Consider the following 19,949-nt stretch of genomic DNA (forward strand, 5'->3'; position numbering starts at 1 on the left):
CAAAGTTTGTCTCAGTTCAAAGGCTGCACTAAAAGTGAAAGAGAAAATGAAAAGAAAAAGGGAAGTAGCAAATTCACAAATGCAGTCTTTCGTCGAAACACACTCAGTTGCTGTGTGGTCCATGCTGGATGTCTTGTTATTTGCCACTTGATGGAACAAAGGCGGAACACTTACTTATGACTTCTGAGTTGGTTTGATGTGGTGTGGTCGGATGAAGTGGAGCGTTTGTCTTAGAACCATCTGGGAAGAGAAATTTGTAGAAAATTACCTTTCCATTGTATTGGAGTTAACCAGATGTTTCCAAGGAAAGGGATTGGCAAACAATTCACTGATTCATCTGTGTGATGTCACTTGTAAAATGGATGTCATTGGTGAAACGGAGACGCTCTTGTCATTTTAGAAGGCTGAAAGAAATGAGAGGGCAAAGGCAAAAATTGAAATCTTGATTAGCTCACTGTGTCCCTTTGTATTATTTGCTCTTCTGGAAGAGTGTGCTAGAAGTACCTTGTGATTTGAACATTTTTAACGACGGGAGAGCGCTTATAGAGGAGTACACTGATATGCCGATATTGCAGCAAGAGGAATCTGGATTGTAGCCTGAAGCTGAAAGGCTTCCCATTAGAAGGGCTGAACTCTGGGTTGCCCGAGAAATGGTGCAGCCTGTGTTGCCTGCCTTTAGTGGTGTCACAAGGAGTAGAGTCAATACTGAAAACCTTTTGCCTATAATATTATTTTAGTTGTTTATGGATGATGAATTTTAAATGAGCTTGTTGACCAGACTAATTTGTATGCTGAACAGTATTTGAGGGACAACAGTGTCAGACATAAGCCCCACTTTAGAGCTAGCTGGTGGACACTCACAAATCTAGATGAGTTGAATAAGTTCTGGGGTTTAACTTTTTTAATGGGATTGATACAGAAGCCGTCACTGTCTTCATATCAGTCTACTAGGCTCTTGATGGCAACTGCTATATTTCATACAACCATGAGTTGTGATCGATATTTGCTTCTGCTTCAGATGCTGCATTTTGTTGAAAATGCTTCAGCATTGCCACTGGATCACCCTGATTCTGACTGTTTCTTCAGTATTTTGTCTGCTTTAGATCATTTTGTAGATCAATTTTCAGAGATCTGTGTTCCAAGGAAAGAAATAGTTGTGGATAAGTCTGTGGTCCTGTTCAAGGGCCGTTTGGTTTTAAGTCAGTACATTCCTAGCAATAGGGCACAATATTAAATTAAGATGTATTTGCTGTCTGAGAGTAACATTGGATATGCCTATATTTTCATGGTGTACACTGGTAGGGATTTTTCTAGTGACACCCTGGATGCCCGTCCACTTTTAGAGTCAGTGAGAAAATTGTGTGGGAACTTAGTAAAGAACATTTTAACAAAAGTCACCATTTCTACATGGATAACTTCTACACTGGTGCTTAATTGTTCAAGAAATTGTTCAAAGTGGACACTGTTGCACAATTCGCTCTAACCATAAAGGTTACCCTAAAGAGCATTTATGTAAAAAGACTTCAGAGGGGACAGGGCAGTGCCTTGCCTAGTGATGAACTTCTAGCTGTGAAATGTTCAAACAGTCGAGATGTCTACATGCGGACAACCATTCGTGATGAAAGTACTTCATCTTTGACTTGTGTGCAAAACTGTACATTTTACACTACATGAGTGGTGTAGATAGAATAGATCAGAGGTTGGAGCCTTATAGTGCTGTTTGTAAGTCATACATTTGGAATAAGAAGTTGACTGTCCCTTTGTTTCATTTGGCAAACTTCAATAGGCAGCCTTGTTGTAGTGAAGCAGGTAAGTGTTCCTAGAGTTGGAGTGGTGGAGGATGTGGCTAGATTGAATGATCACCACTTTCCTGATTACATTCTTCCCACACCCCAAAAAGGTGTATACCTGATTGACACATTTAGTTTACATGTAAGTCTATTGCAAAGTGGTATACCATGTACCCAGATCCTGTAATCTAAACACTACTAGTGGGCCTGCAGCAGTAGTTGTACAACCCACACAAGTAGTCTTTCAAACTTATTCCAGGCCTTCTGTTGCAGAGTCTGTGTGTGCAGCTCCCTGATACTTTGACTTGGTATTTAAAATCAGTTGGGAACCCTCAAACTCCCCTTTTATTACACATAAGTCACCCCTAAGGTAGGCCCTTTGTAACTGTAAGGGCAGGGTGCTGTGTAACTAAAAGGCAGGACATATACTTTTAAGTTTTATATGTCTTGGCAGTGACAAATAGCTGAATTAATTGTCCACTGCTGTGAGGCCTGCTCCTTCCATAGGCTAGCATTGGGGATTCCTTACAGCACCTTTCAAGCTGAGATGCCTGATTGGAAAGGAGTAGCTAGTTCATGTGTAATATCTTTGGAATGGTTGTGATAAATCTTCTTTATTGGTAAAGTTGGATTTGACATGACCATTTTAGAAATGCCACTCTTAAAGTGGACATATCTCTGCTTTCAACTTTGTTATGTGTTCCTGCAGCCTGTCTCCAATACACTTCTGGGCATTTGTGCATTCCATTTAGACAGCTGCAAACACAGGAATGGCTGTGTGTAACGTAGTACTCATCTGCATTCATCTTCATTCTGATATCTTTCATGGGCAGGAAGGGGACAGAGGTAGTTCACAATTACATCTGAATATGCTGAGTCCTGTTCTTACAAAAGAGACTGATCACCCCCCACACATAGTCTGGCAGACAGGACTGGGTTGGAATGGATCCTTGTGCACTTCAGATAACTCATTTAAAGTCACCCCCTACATCAAAGGTACTTTAGGGAATAAGTACTTATTAAACCAGTACACTGCTGGCCCTAGAAAGAACTCTGCTGGAGTAGAGACTGATGTGCTGAAACTGGTCCCAGGATGCTTGTTTCTGGTCCAGTGAGGACCTGGCCTGGCAGTTCAGACTGGACTGTTCCCATGAGGAGCAAGTGGCAAGTTTAATTTGCATATGGCTGGGTCCAAACTGGGATGGCATAGTGAGCAAAAGAACAATGGATTAAACCCAGATCTGCTGACTGGGGGTGAGTGGTTGAAAAGTTTCAGCATTCCATCCAACATCGTGTTGTGTTTGCGCTGTTTGCCCTAAGTGGCCAAGGGTATGCCCAGACGTGGGTCCCTTGCTCACTGTGCCACTGGATTCAAACTAGCCTGGCTAATGAGGGTTGATTCCCTGAAGCCGGTCCCAGGATGGTTGTTTCCGTTCCACGGAAGAGCTGGCCAGGCAGATCGGGCTGGACTGTTCTCATGAGGAGGAGGTCAAGACTGATATGCATATGGATGGGTTGACATAGTGAGCTAAAGAACGATGGACTAAACCCAGATCTCTTGACTAGGGGTGAATGGTTGAAAAGTTTCAGCACTCTGTCCATCATCTTGTGTGTGCTGAAAGCATTGCCACTTTGCTGTCATTGACTGTTCTGAGAGAACTGATTCTCTGCTGCCTACTGATATCTGCCCTGCTGATGACTAGAACTGGACCTCTCGCTTGAACCCAGAGCGACTACAAATGCTTGCTGGCTTGCCTCCTGTTTTCTGATGACACAAAAGACTTCCTGCAATTCTGCTGGTACTCCTGGACTCGGCCATCTGTGAGTCCTACCCTTGCCTGAGGTGGCCCTCTCCACTCCTGGGTGTCAGAAGTGGGTTCTGCAGCTGATTTCTGCAAAAACTGCTGCATAGCCTTTACTGCCTGCGAATTTCCGCCACATCGCCCTTCCAGGCCAACGCAGAGGCTGCTCCATGACAAATAATCCACAACATGTTGCTCAATGACGATGCTCAACACAGCTCAACAACAAAGCATTGAATTTACTTCAACTGAGGTCAATGATGATGCAGGGCCCTCACTGTGCGACTCGACAATGACGCAGTAGACTCTCGAAGTCAACAAAAGCTCCATCCAAACGATGTCTTCAGAGGGACCTGCCTTGATCCTTCAGCCGGCCTCTATCGATCGCGGTTGGTCCAAGCTTTGATCTTGCACCGATCTCTCGCGAGCTCATGTAATTTTTTGACCGCTAGTGACTTCCAAGCACTCATTTTGGTGTATTTTTAACTTCTACTTATGGGATTTTTGTAATGTCGGTCTTGTTTTAATTAGCTAAACAGTCTCTATTTTTCTAAACCAGTGTGTAGTCTCTTTGTGGTGTTTTCATTGAGATACTGCATTATAAGTGTTGCATAAATACTTTACACATAACCTCTTAAGTTCAACCTGACTGCTCCTTGCCAAGCTACCAGAGGGGGATCACTGGTTAATTTAGAGTGCGTATCTGTGTTACCCTGACTAAGGTGGTGGTCCCTACTTGGACAGGGTGCAATCCTCTGCCAACTCGAGACTCCATTTCTAAAAGTGCATGCATGTTTTAGATTGTGCCACACACAACTCAAATATTGGGAGTGTTATTATTGCGTATCAGCAAATGGTAATTACTAGCTCACACCAACTCCCCCGAGTAGGCTTTTGACTGCTCTGTTTGGTTACACTGATGGAGCCAAGCGCTACAATGGGCTGTTTGGTTCCCATTGAAGGACAAATGTGGACCCATAACTTGTGCAGGCAACACAACTAATGGCCCATTTTTCTATAATGCTAATTTTCTCAACATCCTGATATACTCCTCCACTGTTTCACTGACTCTTTGCATACATATATCAAAATGGTATCTTTCCAATACAGTTGACAACGTAGGTATCCATGTTGATGAGGAAAACAAGACAAGTCCCTACATAAAAAAGACGCTACAGTCACACTATAGAATTTGTGTTGGACATCCTATTGTGCAAGCATAAAGTAAAGAGTTGCAGTAGCTGACTAATGCAAAAATATCAAACAAATATATTAAAACAATCATAAACCCAAAATCAAGCTGATATAATCATAAAATATTTATTTTATATTTATCGATCTGAAATTTCATCAACACTTGAGTTTAGACAAATTTATTACAATCAAACTTTAAAAGCATCTCAGAATGAAATGTGAAAAATAAAAAGAATTCAAAAAGATTGGTATACATTGTATATCAATTTCATATCAATGTCATACAAATATACTTCATATAGAAAACTACAAAGACAGTCTACGCAGCGTTTTCCTGAGATTTGATTCATCACCTTCTTCAGGACAGAGTTTTCATAAACAAAGTCTAAAAATTGTTACGAGGCTTTTAGCGTCACTCGTAAGAAATGGAAGAGGTCATCCGTGGTGTGAAAAGAAATCTTATAACTGTGGTATTATCTCTTTAATATTTGCGTTTCTTGGAGCCACCGGTAAATATTGTTTGGACGGGTTAAAAATATGACCATATGTTGGTTGGCCACTACATAGGATAACAAGTGTGCCATGCCTTTGGTTGTCTTTTAAACGTCTTTTTTTATAATTTGGCGATTATTTACTGGTCAAGTTGATTGGCAGTGATGCGCCAAAAATGGAGGAATCTGATAAAAATCCTGCGGCCTCCCTGCTCGCAACAAACAACTTCTGGGTTAGGATGATGATGTTGCTACCAGAGACCCACCTGCAAACACAAAACTGTTACAACATAAACAAAAACACACAAAACAAAAATGTAAAATTAATGTACAAATAGAATCATTCCTCAAGGCAAAACCAAGCTAAAATGGAGTTAATATGTCACTGGGTCCCCAAACAAATATTGCTGAAAATATGACTTTTTGTGATATCTTGTGGTATCAGAGGCGCAACTAGAGCCAAATTTCGTAGGGTGCCGATAAAAATTTTGGGGGAGGGTGCAATTCTTCCAGCAATAGGCAGAGTGGAGAAGCAGGGGCTCTAAGAACGGGTGAAAACACAACAAAGCCTTGTTAACAAGTAAATAGTCTTTTAAAGACCTGTGAAGTACTTGGGTGTGGCTTCAGTAAGAAGGTTGCCAGCCTGGGAAGCTGTCTCAGCCCGGGCTGACACACACGACGGGGGCGGCTGAAGCCCTTTGAGTCCAATGGGTGTTGCGCACCTGTGTGGTATAATCTGGTGCAACTTTCCCCACTATAAATGGCTGCACAGGAACATCCCTTACAATAGCAGAACAGGGGTTTTCTCAAATCAAGTTGGTTACCCTTTAATTGAGAGTGCAGAAGCTTATTTCTTATACCGCTCCCCTGGAACATCCAATTAAATAGTACAAAAGGAGCTTTCCCAATTGCAAAGGGTTTTGCTTTAAACAAATGTAAATTAGCTTATACCGCTACACCGACTTGGTAGTAATCAAAATGGCTGCACTATAACTTCCTCTTCCAGTGTTCTTTCGTCGCTCAGCTTTGCTCAAATCATAATGGTTGCACTGAAACTTCCTGTTCCGCGGTCTTTCCTTCACTTCCCATGTAGCCAGAAGCTTGTCCATGTATCCATGTAGGGTGCACAATGAGAGATGAGATGAAGGAGTGCACTAGTGGTACGAGGGCAAAGGAGATTTAATGCTTGTGAGATGCGCTCGCTATGATGTCAGCATCTCGCACCCGTACATGTGTTCAAATTCACCAAGGACAGGAGCAAGTACAGCGGTGAGGCTAGCGAGTGTGTTAACCCCTTCCATGCTCATGACGGAATGGTTACGTCATGAGGACAATTTCTAGTGTGCTCATGACAGAACCATTCCGTCATGAGCTCATGCTCAGGAAATCCCTCTGCTGCAGGCTGCAGACAGCAAAGGGATTTCCCTTTTTTGCGTGGGGAGGTGGGGAAGAGCTTCCCCAACCTCCCCAGGCCTATTTTTGTATTTCATTGCAATGACGATCGCATGCGTGGCGCGCTATCGTCATTGCAATGAAATCGAAACTTAGTTTCAGTTTCTCAGTTTCGGTGCTTTTGGGGCTATCTCAGCCCCCCAAGCACCGAAAAAGATGGGAGGGGTATTGTTGGAAAGGGGAGAATCTCCCCTTTCCCATGGTACCCTTCCCTTGTGGATCCCTGCTTGGGGATCACCCCAGGAGGGTGATCCCCAAGCAGGGATCCACCCATTAGCAAGGGCCTTTGCTCCCCCATATTTGTTTGGCTGCAACAGTCTTTCTGCCCCCCCTGGGGGCCAAACCCACAGATTCCTGAAACCTAGACACCCTGGGGAGTCCAGGGAGCTTGCATGGATCCTCCAACGTTTCCCTACCCAGAATCCCCTGCATACCTTAACTTTAGCTAAAAAAAACACATTTTCCACATACTTTTGTGTGGAATCACTGTGGTGGCACAAATGTCCTACCCCACAGTGTTCTCCATTTTGTGCCGAGTAAAATGATATCTCACATGTGTGGGTGTCCAATGAAGAATTAGCTAAAAATGTATTTTTTTTTAAATGTAGCGTTTGGAATTCTCGGTGCTATACCCTTCTTCCCTATGACTTGGGCTCTTCCTAGTCACATGCCCTCGCCCCACCCACACAAGTGAGGTATCATTTTACTCGGGAGACTGAGGGGAACGCTGTGGGGAATGACATTTGTGCCGGCATGGTGATTTCACCCAAAAATATGTGTAACATGTGTTTTTTTCAGCTAAATTTGAGGTTTGCTGGGCATTCTGGGTAGGAAAACTTTGAGGGATCCACGCACGCCATACCTCGCTGGACTCCCCTGGGGTATCTAGTTTTACGACTTGTGTGGGTCTGGTAGTTTTCTAAGATGGCCGCCGAGCCCAGGGCCAAAATCCCAGGTGATCCCTCTTGCTAAACCAGGTTGTTTTGTCATTTTGATGTCTTCTCAATAGGTTATGGGCTCTTGCCTGTAGCGGGTACTTGACCCACCCACACGAGTGAGGTATCATTTTTATCGGGAGACCTGGGGGAATGCTGGGTGGTAGGAAATTTTTGGATCCATGTGGATCCCAGAACTTTTGCACACAGAAATGTGAGAAAAAAGTGAATTAGCAGCTAGATTTGAGGTTTGCAGGGCATTCTGGGTAGAAAAACGTTGGGGGATCCACACAAGCCATACCTCGCTGGACTCTCCTTCGTGCCTAGCTTTCAGAAATGTGTGAGTTTGGTAGTTTTCCAAGATGGCCGCTGAGCCCGGGGCCAAAAACCCAGGTGACCCCCTTACAAAAGCAGGTTGTATTGTGATAAGTAATTTTGATGTCTCCTCAATACGTTTTGGGCCCTTGCCTGTTGCGGGTACTTGAGGGAGGCCTGGGGAAACTCTGGGTGGTAGGACATTTTTGGATCTACGTAGATTCCAGAACTTTTCCACACAGAAATTTGAGAAAAAAGTGATTTTTTTCAACTAAATTTGAGGTTTGCAGGGCATTCTGGGTAGAAAAACTTTGGGCGACCCACACTAGCCATACCTCGCTGGACCTCTCTGGACTCCACGGGGGAATTTTGTGGATCCACGCAGATTCCAGAACTTTCCACCACGGAAATGTGAGGAAAATGTTTTTTTTTTTAAACTAATATTTAGGCAAAAAAATGGTCAGTTTTCACTGTAAGAATAAAGTGTGTCCACGTTGTGTTTTGAGCCGTTTCCTGTAGCGGGCACTAGGCCTACTCACACAAGTGAGGTACCATTTTTATCGGGAGACTTAGGGTAACACAGAATTGTAGAACAACTGTTAATACTTATTGATTTTCGATGCATTTCTGCCTTCCAAATGAAAGACAATGTATAAAAAAGAAGTCATTTTGAAATATTACCTATAATTCTCGTGGGTACTGACAATTTTGGAATCGTGCAAATATCTACTGTTTCTAAACTCTACATTTTGTTCCAATTTCAGAAATACATAGGTGTCTTTCGTACCGATTTTTCCATGTATATATTTTCCCAAATGAATTGCTTTATACCCAGTGCATAATAAAAAACCATTGCAAGACGCTGCTCAGTTATTGGCTCTGGGTTCGTCGAGTCCTATATATCCCCACAACCAGGAAGTTCCAGTGGATGTAACGGTATATTACTGTCAAACAGCTGTCATAATTAGAAGGAGTTACAGGTTAAAACGTTGACACAAATGGCTGTTTTTTTCAACTAATTTTCAATTTTTCCTATATTCAACGGTTAGTTTCTATAAAGAAACCTTATAGTATCTACACAAATGACCCCTTGCTGAATTCAGAATTTTATCTACTTTTCTAAAATGTATAGCTTCCCAGGATCCATTATTGCTTTCATACCCATTTCTACCATTAACTGGAAAGCGGTTGAAAGCACAAAAAAAAGCAAAAATAGGCTATGTCCCAGAAAAATGCCAAAACTGTGTTAAAATCTTTGGTTTTCTGACAAAATTGTGCTTGTCCCTGAACGCTTAGAAGATGGTGATTTCAGCACCACAACCTATTTTGTGATACCATTTTGCAGGGAAAAAACCAGATGCTTTCATCTGTAGCCCTTTTTTCCCATTTAAAAAAAAATAATTTACCTGTATTTTGGCTAACTTCTGGGTCCCCACCAGGGGAATCCACAAACCCTGGTTACGTTTAGAATCCCCATCATGTTGGAAAAAAAGGACACAAATTTGGCGTAGATAACTTATGTGGTCAAAAAGTTACAAGGTTCTAAGCGTGTACTACCCCAAATAGCCAACAAATGCTTAGCACAGGGGGGGGAAAGGCCTAGCAGCGAAGGGGTTAAGCTCACTGTGATGTCTGCGCGCTGCTCCCAGCGTGTTTACCTAGAGCTCAAGAATTAAGCAGCGTTAACAATCTCTGTAATGCTGACACGTGAGGCCCAAAGCGTGTGCTTTATGCTCGTCAAGTAGGGCTGGACAGAATTAATGATCTCCAATGGGATGTAGATTTTAAATCCATAATTAAAACTGCTTATTTGTGTGGTTCGTTGTAATTCCACTTAATTGCTCAAATGTCACCAGGAACCAACACTGTGAATCGGTGTGTAGAGTTGTGGTAAAATGTGGGTGCCAGTCTTTGCCAATGTAAAGAAGTACATCTGCCCACAAATGAGGAGAATCCTTTATTTCAAGTATCGCAAATACACCTCAGCCTCCATACACTTTTCACTCCTTCTCCAACTCATCTCTCTTTTCAAATAGAAACATTCTCTAACATTTCAATGACACCTTACCACCAATCTAAGAAACTCATTTAAGGGAGATACCACAGTATCTTCACTGCTGATTTGCCAGGAGGTGGAATTCCTCCCTCAGTTCATCAAAAGATTTGAGGGTATCATGAGCAAGGACCTGGAAAAGGGACATGATGGCCGCCTGTAGCCATAGCGCCAAGTTGAGCATTTCTCCTATGCGGATGCAGGTGTTTTCCTGGAGGGTTGCTTTGTCATGGATATGTAATCTTAAGGATACAGATGCCAATACTGACCTTATTAGAACATCAACTTACTTTACTATTCTTGATCACATAACTGAATTTTTGTGATCCCCATTTTGTTTTTCAGCATCATTTGTGCATGAACTATTCATGTTATTTTTTGAAAAACAGTCATAAACAGTGGAACGCAGAACAAACTGAGCTAACATTAAATCAGATTTGTTTTTTGTAATGATTATAGCCACATATCGAAAAATATGATATTGCACTAACACATTACATTAAAACATGGCAATGAGATGGTGGAAAAGCGCAATGGAGTGAAGAACAAAAGGTTTTCAGACAGACAGTTGACTAAGCTGAACAAAGCTTTGAAAAAAAAGAGCTCATTAACCATTTGTCTTCGACTAACAAGTCGACCATAACTTTTCCAATTATTAACTGCATGAAATGCGCAGCTATTGACGAGAAGACAAATCAATCAAAACTCACATGAATGAAGTGATTTGGCTAGTAGTTCCGTGTCCTGATGAGAACCCAGTTAATCTTTATTGGGTTTGAAAGGGTTGACAGCTCAAGGAGCCAGGGATTGCATTTAAAAAGACAATATTGGTGCACAGGGAATGTTTGAGTCAAGTTTTGTTGAGTTCACATCCCTGTGAATTGCCTTTTGAATTTGTACTAAGCTTGCACCCTCTGGCCACTGCCCAACAGATAGGGGTTTTCAACAATATTGAAGTGTCATAGGTCCCCTTTGGGTGTTTAATTGCAGAACTGGGACACACATCTATTGGATTATGTGAATTGCTAATGTCTCATTGTCATTCTTTAATGTCATTTTGTTTGTTAATTCAGTTGTAAAGTATGTTGATGTTCTAATAATGTATGTATTGGCATCTGTGTTTTTTAGATTATATAGTGGACTAGCCTTGCTGGACGTTGATGCGCCCAAGCCCTCTCTTTTGTTCAGTTCTTGTCATGGATATATGCATCAGTTGAGAGAAGGTTGTGTGCACGCACCCAGGAGAGGACCATTGCCTAAATCCTAGGATAGAGGAGCCATATCATGGGAACTCAATGTTTATAGGGTGAGTGCAGTCCAAGAGGGCTATGAGAGAGGTTTCTTTTGTTCCGGACCATGGAAATGGGGGGTCCAGTATTTGTTGCTGTATGTTGGGCAGTGAGGCACAAGACTATAGTATTCTACAGAGAGGAGGCCCTGGCCACCACGTTTCCAGTGGACAATCAATTTTGACATTGCCAAACGTGGTTTCGTAACACCCCAGATGAAGAAGTTAATCTCCCTGTCTATGGAGCGAAGGAGCGATATAGGGGTCAGGAGAGGAAGCATGCCCAGAACATAGGTGAATCTGGGGGTTGGCACCATTTTCACTGCTTGCGTCCTGCACCATAGTGATAGATTGAGGTGCGACCCCTTGCCATAGTCCTCCTTCCCTCGCGCTATGAGGTGTTGTAGCTCTAATATCACGCGTTCCAATCTTCTGTTGATATACACCTCCAGGTGTTTGAGGTGGGATGATGTCCATTGGAACTGAAAGCCCAGTATGGTCACCTTTGCTGTGGTCCGTGACATGGGCAGGGCTTCACTTTTGTCCCAGCTGACCCTATAACCGGCTATTGCAGCAAATGCAGGAATGAGCCTCTGGAGGGCAGGGAGAGATCTGGAGGGTTCAGCAAGTGTCAACAGGATGTTGTCTGTATAGAGAAGCACGAATAAGGGGCCTCCTGCCAAGTATATATCTGCAATGTCCTCCGAAATGGCTGCAGCTGAGGGCTGGAGGTCTAGTAAAATGAGTAACATGGAGAGGAGGCATTCCTGTTGCATCCTGTGTCACACTGGGAAGAGGTCCGATAACAAAGCCCCACATTTTACCTGAGCCATAGGGCAGTCATATTGCCACCTGACCTTGGTGATAAAATCATGACTGAATCCGAATTTTCAGAGAGTCATGAAGAGGTATCCCCATTCAATGCAGTCAAATGCCTTTTCGGTGTCAAACAATAAAGCCTGCGGAGGTGATTTCGGGTCACCCATCCTGAGACAAAATCCATTTGTATGTGGTGGATTAGAGTGGGTAAGGCAGGCTGCTAGTATTCCAGCCAGGATCTTGACATCTCCATTGATGAGGAAGATGCTACGGTGACTGCTGTACGACATTGAGTTCTTACCTGGTTTAGGTAGCAGCATGCTCCTGCTGAGGCTGACCTGCTACAATTAAGATGATTCTTCTTACCATTAATCATTTTTTGGGGGAATGTTACAGATTAATAGATCTTACTTCTCTGAAACTAATAGTTTAAAATCAAAAGGTTTGTGGAATAAGAAGGTGGCCAGGGTTTTATTAAATGCCCTAAAAAACAAGATCAATGAGAAAGTAAACTTCCCAGACTTTCTTAAATACCATCAGGATTTAGTTGGCAACATATTTGCTTTCTTCAGTTACAGTCTTATCCTCCTTAAGACAAACTCTGGTTTTCGACGTTACACACTAATTTTTAGCACTTCACTTCACTAGATACTTTTTATGACGCAACCTCCAAAACACATTCTAGGACCTGCCGCTTCTATGTCCTGCAATTTACTCCGACCTCTTATGGTTGATTGCTTATCTCCAAACAATAGGTTTCTTTCCAGTAACCTGTAATATAACTATAAAATTACAATAAACAATAACATTTTATTCTTAAAAGTTAGAAAGACTTGTGGAATTAATGAAATTTCTCAACTTTTTCAGGGTTATTTAATTATACTGTTCTCTACCTTAGTAAATATATATCAGCTACCTAATTCTTGTAGATGTGACATATTAGTTAATGTTCTTCTTAAAAATCACCGCTGCTCTTCTGTAATTCTAGCAGACAATTACTTTACTAAACCAAATTCTATTAAGATGCCATGTGGAAAGAAAGATAACACTATATGGGCCTGATTTACAAAAGTAACCTAAGACAAAAGACTAACTTTATGACTTTCGGTATTCAAAAACTGCATTTACTAATAGTAAATGCCCTTTGTGAATACCGTAAGTCGTAAGTTAGACTTTTGTCTCAGGGTACCTTTGCGCTGTGTGAATCAGGCCCTATATAAATATCTCATTGTAATTTCATACTCCAGAAAAAAACTGACACTGAGATGAAATGGGAAGCTGACTTAGGATGTGAAACTTCCACCAACCATTGGGATCAGATGTGGGCTAAAGTTCACCCTACCTCATGCTTTGCAGGAAAAACTCAAACCTGTTTTATTTCTACTCCAGGTTGTTCCTTACTCCTGTACTTCTTTTTAAAATGAAAGTTGTTCAACATGACATTTGATGATCATGTCAAACTCAAATTGGTTGCGTATATGCATTTTTTTTTCAAATTCCCTGCAGTAGATCAATTTTAGGCTCATGTTTGGCTGAATAATAGAATTATTTGTGGTTAAGCCACCCCTTTTTCCTATGTCAATGTATTTCTGGGTGGTTGCCACAATATTTATAAACATCATAAATGTATTGCCAGGTTTATAGTTTTGATTGCAACTGCTATTTATGTCCTCTATCTATCTATCTATCTATCTATCTATCTATCTATCTATCTATCTATCTATCTATCTATCTATCTATCTATCTATCTATCTATCTATCTATCTATCTATCTATCTATCTATCTATCTATCTATCTATCTATCTATCTATCTATCTATCTATCTATCTATCTATCTATCTATCTATCTGTCTATCTGTCTATCTGTCTATCTATCTCATCTATATATATATATATATCCAAGCAATAATAACACACTTATAAGTAAGAAAATGCAACTGTTAAATGTGTGGAATAAAATACATGACATAAAATACAAGCAGATGTTAATTTGTATGTCCACTGCAAGAACTCAGAAAGATATATACACTAAATACATCAGATGATTATAACCACTGGAGACTTGAATGTGCACACAGACACTCTCACATATCGCAAAGTCAATAATTAAAAATAAAAAACCTCCCCTGGCTGCAAACACTGCATCTTAGTTCACTCCAGACTGGGGGATTCCCAATCAGGGTTAACAGACTCAGCAAGCTAGATTCTGCTACACTGAAGTAGATGCGTCCGCCTCCATTCAGGCCCAAATCCCAGTTTCCAAGTCAACTATCCCCAGTTTTATAATCTCAAAGCACTAAACGTTTCTGAGAGGCCCTTCTCTTCACCAAGGAAACTTACAGGAGTTTGCCACTTCCCATGCAAACATCCCAAAGGCAAAAGCGTTCTCAAGTATCCTTCTGCGCTCTCACATGTTTCATCCCCTTATCTTAATGAAGCTTGAGAAAGTAGAAAACAATCTCCAAAAGTAGAGAAAACAACCTACAACATGAATACCCTAAACAACTTGAGTGATCTGGGGGCCTGCCTGTGTGCGCAAAGCTCAAGCTAGACAAGAGTCAAAATTCAAGATGATGGCATGTCAGAGCCAATAGTAAGAGCATCATAATACTTCCCAGTGTACAACACAATGCAGATTTGTACACCACTGCCTATAGTACTACACACGTCATCCCCCAATGTACAACATAATGCACATTTGAGCACCACTGCTTATAAGACTACACTCCGAGACCTAGAAGTACATTCCACACCTCTCTCTCTCATGCTTTCAAATGCACATCCCTCTAGTTCTGTTCCTGGCAGGACTTTAAGAAGCGAACACTCACCCTCTGCAACTACAAGGAGACACAAAAGAAATCTTCAAGGTAACGTGCACATGCAGGAAAACTGATGTCATACATTCAAGAAGACACCTAAAGTAACCCTGGGCATAGTACTTCGCGAAGCTACGCAAAGTGCAGTTCGCACTACACGACCTACGCGTAGCACTTCGCGAACTACGTAGTACCTTGTTCGCACTGTGCCAGATGTCGTTTTCAATGATTGCACAGTGCGGACAAGCAACCGGCACTGTGCAATCATTGAAAATGGCATCTTGCACAGTGCGAGCTGTAGTTTTCTGCTGCTCGAGTAGATTTTTACTCGAGCGGCAGCTTTCTCAACGCGAACTGGTAGTTTCTCATCGCGAGCGGTCGTGAGTATACGCGACCACTCGCAATGAGAAACCTGACCTCCTCGCGTTGGGAATCTCGCCGGGAGGTTTATTTTCCATGCTCGCGATCGCCAACTTGAAGTTGCTGATCGCGAACAAGGAAAAAGTCTCGCCAGGATATCATTTTGCTTGCTCGCGGTCGCCAACTTGACGTTGAGGACCGCGAGCAAGCAAAAAATGACCGCAGCACTACGCAACACTACGCTACGCGAGTTTGCACTGTGCTACGTGCAGTTCGCGTAGTGCGAAGTAGCGCGAACTTCGCAAACTACGCAAGCGTAGCGTTGTGCTTTGCCCAGGCTTACCCTAAAGTCAATTAAAATAATGGTAGTCAAAGGTCCCCTATAAACCCACAACCCGCTACAGAAGTAAAACGCAAAATTAAATTAAAAATAATTAACAATTCCTAAAAATTATTATTTAATGTACTATAATTAAATTACTTCCCACCCTAATCCCCTATAAACCCACAACCCACTACGGAATGAAATTACACTTAAATAACCTAAAATTCATTACTTTTAAAATATTCAAGCATACATTCCAAAATTAATACATACTTTTAACACATATACTAACACTTAAAACACTATAAAAAAAATCGATATTTTTAACAACTATATTATGACTGTCGATATTACTCACTTCTATATTATTTAAATCGATATTTCTTACCTGATTTTCGATATTCTTCACCACTATATTTTGGCAATTCGATATTCTGTCCATTCTATATTAAAAACTCGATATTCTGTCCTGTCGATATTTTTTGATTCAATATTATGTCTGTTTACCGTTTCATGGACCTGCCGCTCCTATCTACTCTGAGTGTTCTGTTGAGCTGCCACTCCCCTCCCACCTGCCTAGCATTGTCAGATGACTGTAACCTGTCCCTGCCACGTCCACCTTGCCTGTCCACATGCCATGCCCCCATCCCCTTCCTCCTGTCCTCCATGGTCCATTTTACTGCCACACCCTTCTGCCCTCCCTGGTCTGTTGTGCTGCAACTGCTCCTCCTGCCTGCCCCGCGCGGTCTGTTGTGAGGCCCCTTCCCCTGAACTCTCTTGTCTGTGCCCAGGTCCTGACCCTCCCTTTGTAGTGAGGGCTGTAATTTATATACGTACATTGCTAAGTTAGCATAACCGTGTTAGGTGTTAGAAAGCCATCTTGCCACTTTTGCTGCTTTTGCACACGACACTGCAGTTACATGTTATTATTTGAAAAATGCTTGCTCGCCTTTTCTTCACATGAGAACTGTCTGTTGTTCACATCCCTAGCCGTGAGCTGCGACCTTGGTCTGAACATTGTGTAAAGAAACAGTCTGGGTCGCTAGACGGTGCATGTTTTTGGGTTCAGGTTGATCGGCCCACTATTTAGCCATAACACGCACACAGCTGCAAATACTTGAGAGTCAAGTGCTTTTAATATTGCAGGCTGCATGCTTAACACACACATTCTGAAGAAGAGCTTCCCCAGGAGCAGTGCACACCTGATCCTGTGATGTGATTCAACTAAGCTGATCTTTACGGTATGGGGTTCCCCATTCAAGCCTAGAGACCTTTTATTAATATAATATTATTAGTTTACTAGCGAAAGGAAGGTGGCTGTATTCCACTGTCATTTGTAAGATGATCTCTCATTTCATTTTTTATGGTATTGTAACAATGCTGATGGTTTTGATTTTAATCATTTGTCTGCTTATGTTAGCCAAAGTACTGCATCTTAGGACACGAGGTTTTTAAAATAAACTCTTTAAACTTTACCGTGTCTCTGTTTACTCTTGTTGTGGACTGATATGAGAATAATAACGAACAGGTATTTCTGATTCCCACCATTCCTGAGAATACACTTGGGGGCATATTATCAAGCCAGGCGATAACATTATCGCCGCTTTAGCGGCAGAAAACTGCCGCTAAAACGGCGATAATGGACTTGATAATATGCTCTATGGAATTCCAATTGAAGCCCATGTTAGATGTGAAGGATATCTAACATGGGCTTCAATTGGAATTCCATAGAGCATATTATCAAGCCCGTTATCGCCGTTTTAGCGGCAGTTTTCTGCTGCTAAAGCGGCGATAATTTTATCGCCTGGCTTGATAATATGCCCCTAAGTCGCTTGTTCTGGGTTGTCTATGCATTGGGACCGCCGAGATAAATACGGATAACGAATGGGACACTGATGCTGGTCGGATAGGGGTTCTGGGTTCTGAGGTGAGTTTTTGGTACACCGCAATTCACTGAGGTCCTGGTTTCCTGCGCATAGTTCTGTGCATGAGCAGAATCCCTGCAACATGGCGCACCTAACGTTTGGTCTATTGATTTGAAACGCCTTAGTAGTGCTTATATTAGTCCACGACTCCCTTACTTTTGTTTCCGGATAACGGGAGTGACGGATTTTAACCTACCTGTTACTCACCTGATAGGTTCTTTCAAGCTTGATCATTAAAAAGGTTTTTTCAATTTCTGAACCCTTGTGCTACTGATTAAACTCGTTGTTGATCTTCTGCGTGTCCTTATGGCGGTCGAAATTGCTGCACATGGCCGTACACCTCTGCGACGTCATTAGACGACGTATGGGGTGACGGACGATGGGATGGCCGTTATTTTTGTGGTGAGTGCTGATGGAGCCCTTCCTTATGAGTTGTTCTACTCTTGGGTGACACTGCCAGCAGTGAATGCGGATGATAAAATGTTTCACTCGTATCCTCACACGCGGGTCCCAGCCAATTATACGCCATATTGGACGCTAGAGATCCCCCTTTCAGCCTGGCAGCATAGCATTTGGTTTAATGGCGCCCTTCCCCATGCGGTTGCACCGGCTAGAATGGGCCCTTTGTCAATTCCAGGGGCCACATGGCCGGTGCTAGCCGGATTTACACCTCACCCCCGCGGTGGCTGCGTGCGCTCCATACAACCCTTATTTCAGTATATAGGGCTTTGGTGCAATACGTTTCACGCAACGTGCAGGTAGGTCCTGCTGTTGCGGAACTACCAGCTGGTCACCCGGCGGTTGTTATTAGTCCTGTCATAGTTAATTCGGTGATGGGCAAGCGCCCCCAAAATAAGGATGATTTTCCTTATTGGATTGCCGAGAAATTTGACCAGCTGGAAGCAGTGTTTCCACGCTCTACAAAGGTGGAGAAACACAGAATACTCACAATTAGTTTGCCGAAAGAGATCATCCCTGATGTGTCAGATTGTGACAACTGGGGAAAGATCTTTGCCGCAGTCTACTCAAAGTGCTTTGGCACTCTGTCTATGGCGGTGCTGCCCTCTGTCATTAAACGTATTCAAGATCAGCACGGACCGGAGGCGGCTGTAGAGTTGGGAATGAGGCTTGTCGGAGTATTCGACGTTGTTTTCCCCCTCGTCCTTGGTAATCTCAAGGGAGATGCGGTACAATTCCAAGTGGCAAATGGCTTAGCCCGCGTCGCTGAACTCGATAAGCCCAAAGAATTACCTAAACTTATTGCGGAAGCCTATAAAACTATTGGCAGCAGTAGTTTGGGAGTTAAACCAACTGTAATCATTCCTGACTTGATACTACAAACTAAGGTGAGTTCGTCTGGTAAAGACGATCGGCCAGCTTTTCCAAAGCAGAATTGGAGAGCAAAGAAACAGGAAAAGCAGCAACAGAAACAGGGGTCTTGTCCTGCGTCTCCCGTACAGCAGACTTGCGAACGCACTTATGATCTGCGCGATCGTACTAGTATTAAGTCGCCTGATAGATTTCAGGTTACTGACCAATGCTCTCCTCGTTCTTCACAGGCAACATCGGCCTCACAGTCCGGTGGCGGAGACTGTGGCAAAGGTCGGGGTGCACAACAAGGTCATGAACAACCCCGTCAGGCTGATGGTAAAGGCAAGCAAGACGAGTTTGCACGTCAACGTCCCCCATTTCAAAAGAAGAAAGTTGCTGCACTGACAGCGAAGTATGCCACAGATAGTGAGAACGCAGCTGAGGAACCTGACATGGGCCCTAACGCTGCTTGACAGCGCAGCGGAGGTTACAGTAGTGCGGCAAGCACTGCATCCATATCTGGAGGCAACAGCAACTGACACGTTCATTACTGTAGAAACTGCTGACACAAGAGTGGCTCCCCCTGACAGACTATATGACATAGTCCTCCTAATTGAAGGTGACATACAACGTACAATTCAAGGGATTTTCTGGGATAATCTGACCTCTTCTTATGACATTCTCCTAGCGGAGGCAGACTGGCCCCCGGCTTTCATTTTAGATGCTCCTAGAGGGGAGGAGGTAATCCTCCTGTCTTTTGCGCACACAGTGCCAAAGGACCACGCTAAAAGGTTCGCTGAGGAGTGGGCTGGTGCTAGCACCGGCTTTGTATCACACTCAGGTGGGCTGGGATAAATTATCCCCTAGCCATGAGATTCCATTGCGGTCTATGCCCCAGCCACAACCCCAATATCCCATGATTCGCGAAGCAAGACCTCGCGGCAATCCTTGAACAATTGGAATATCAAGGTGTTATTGAAACATGGGTGTCACCAATGAATAATCCTTTATTCACTGTGACGAAGCCTGATGGGTCATACCGCCTAGTTTTGGATTACAAATATGTTGTAAT

The sequence above is a fragment of the Triturus cristatus genome, chromosome 8, assembly GCF_964204655.1.
Source record: "Triturus cristatus chromosome 8, aTriCri1.1, whole genome shotgun sequence".
Taxonomy (NCBI): Eukaryota; Metazoa; Chordata; class Amphibia; order Caudata; family Salamandridae; genus Triturus; species Triturus cristatus.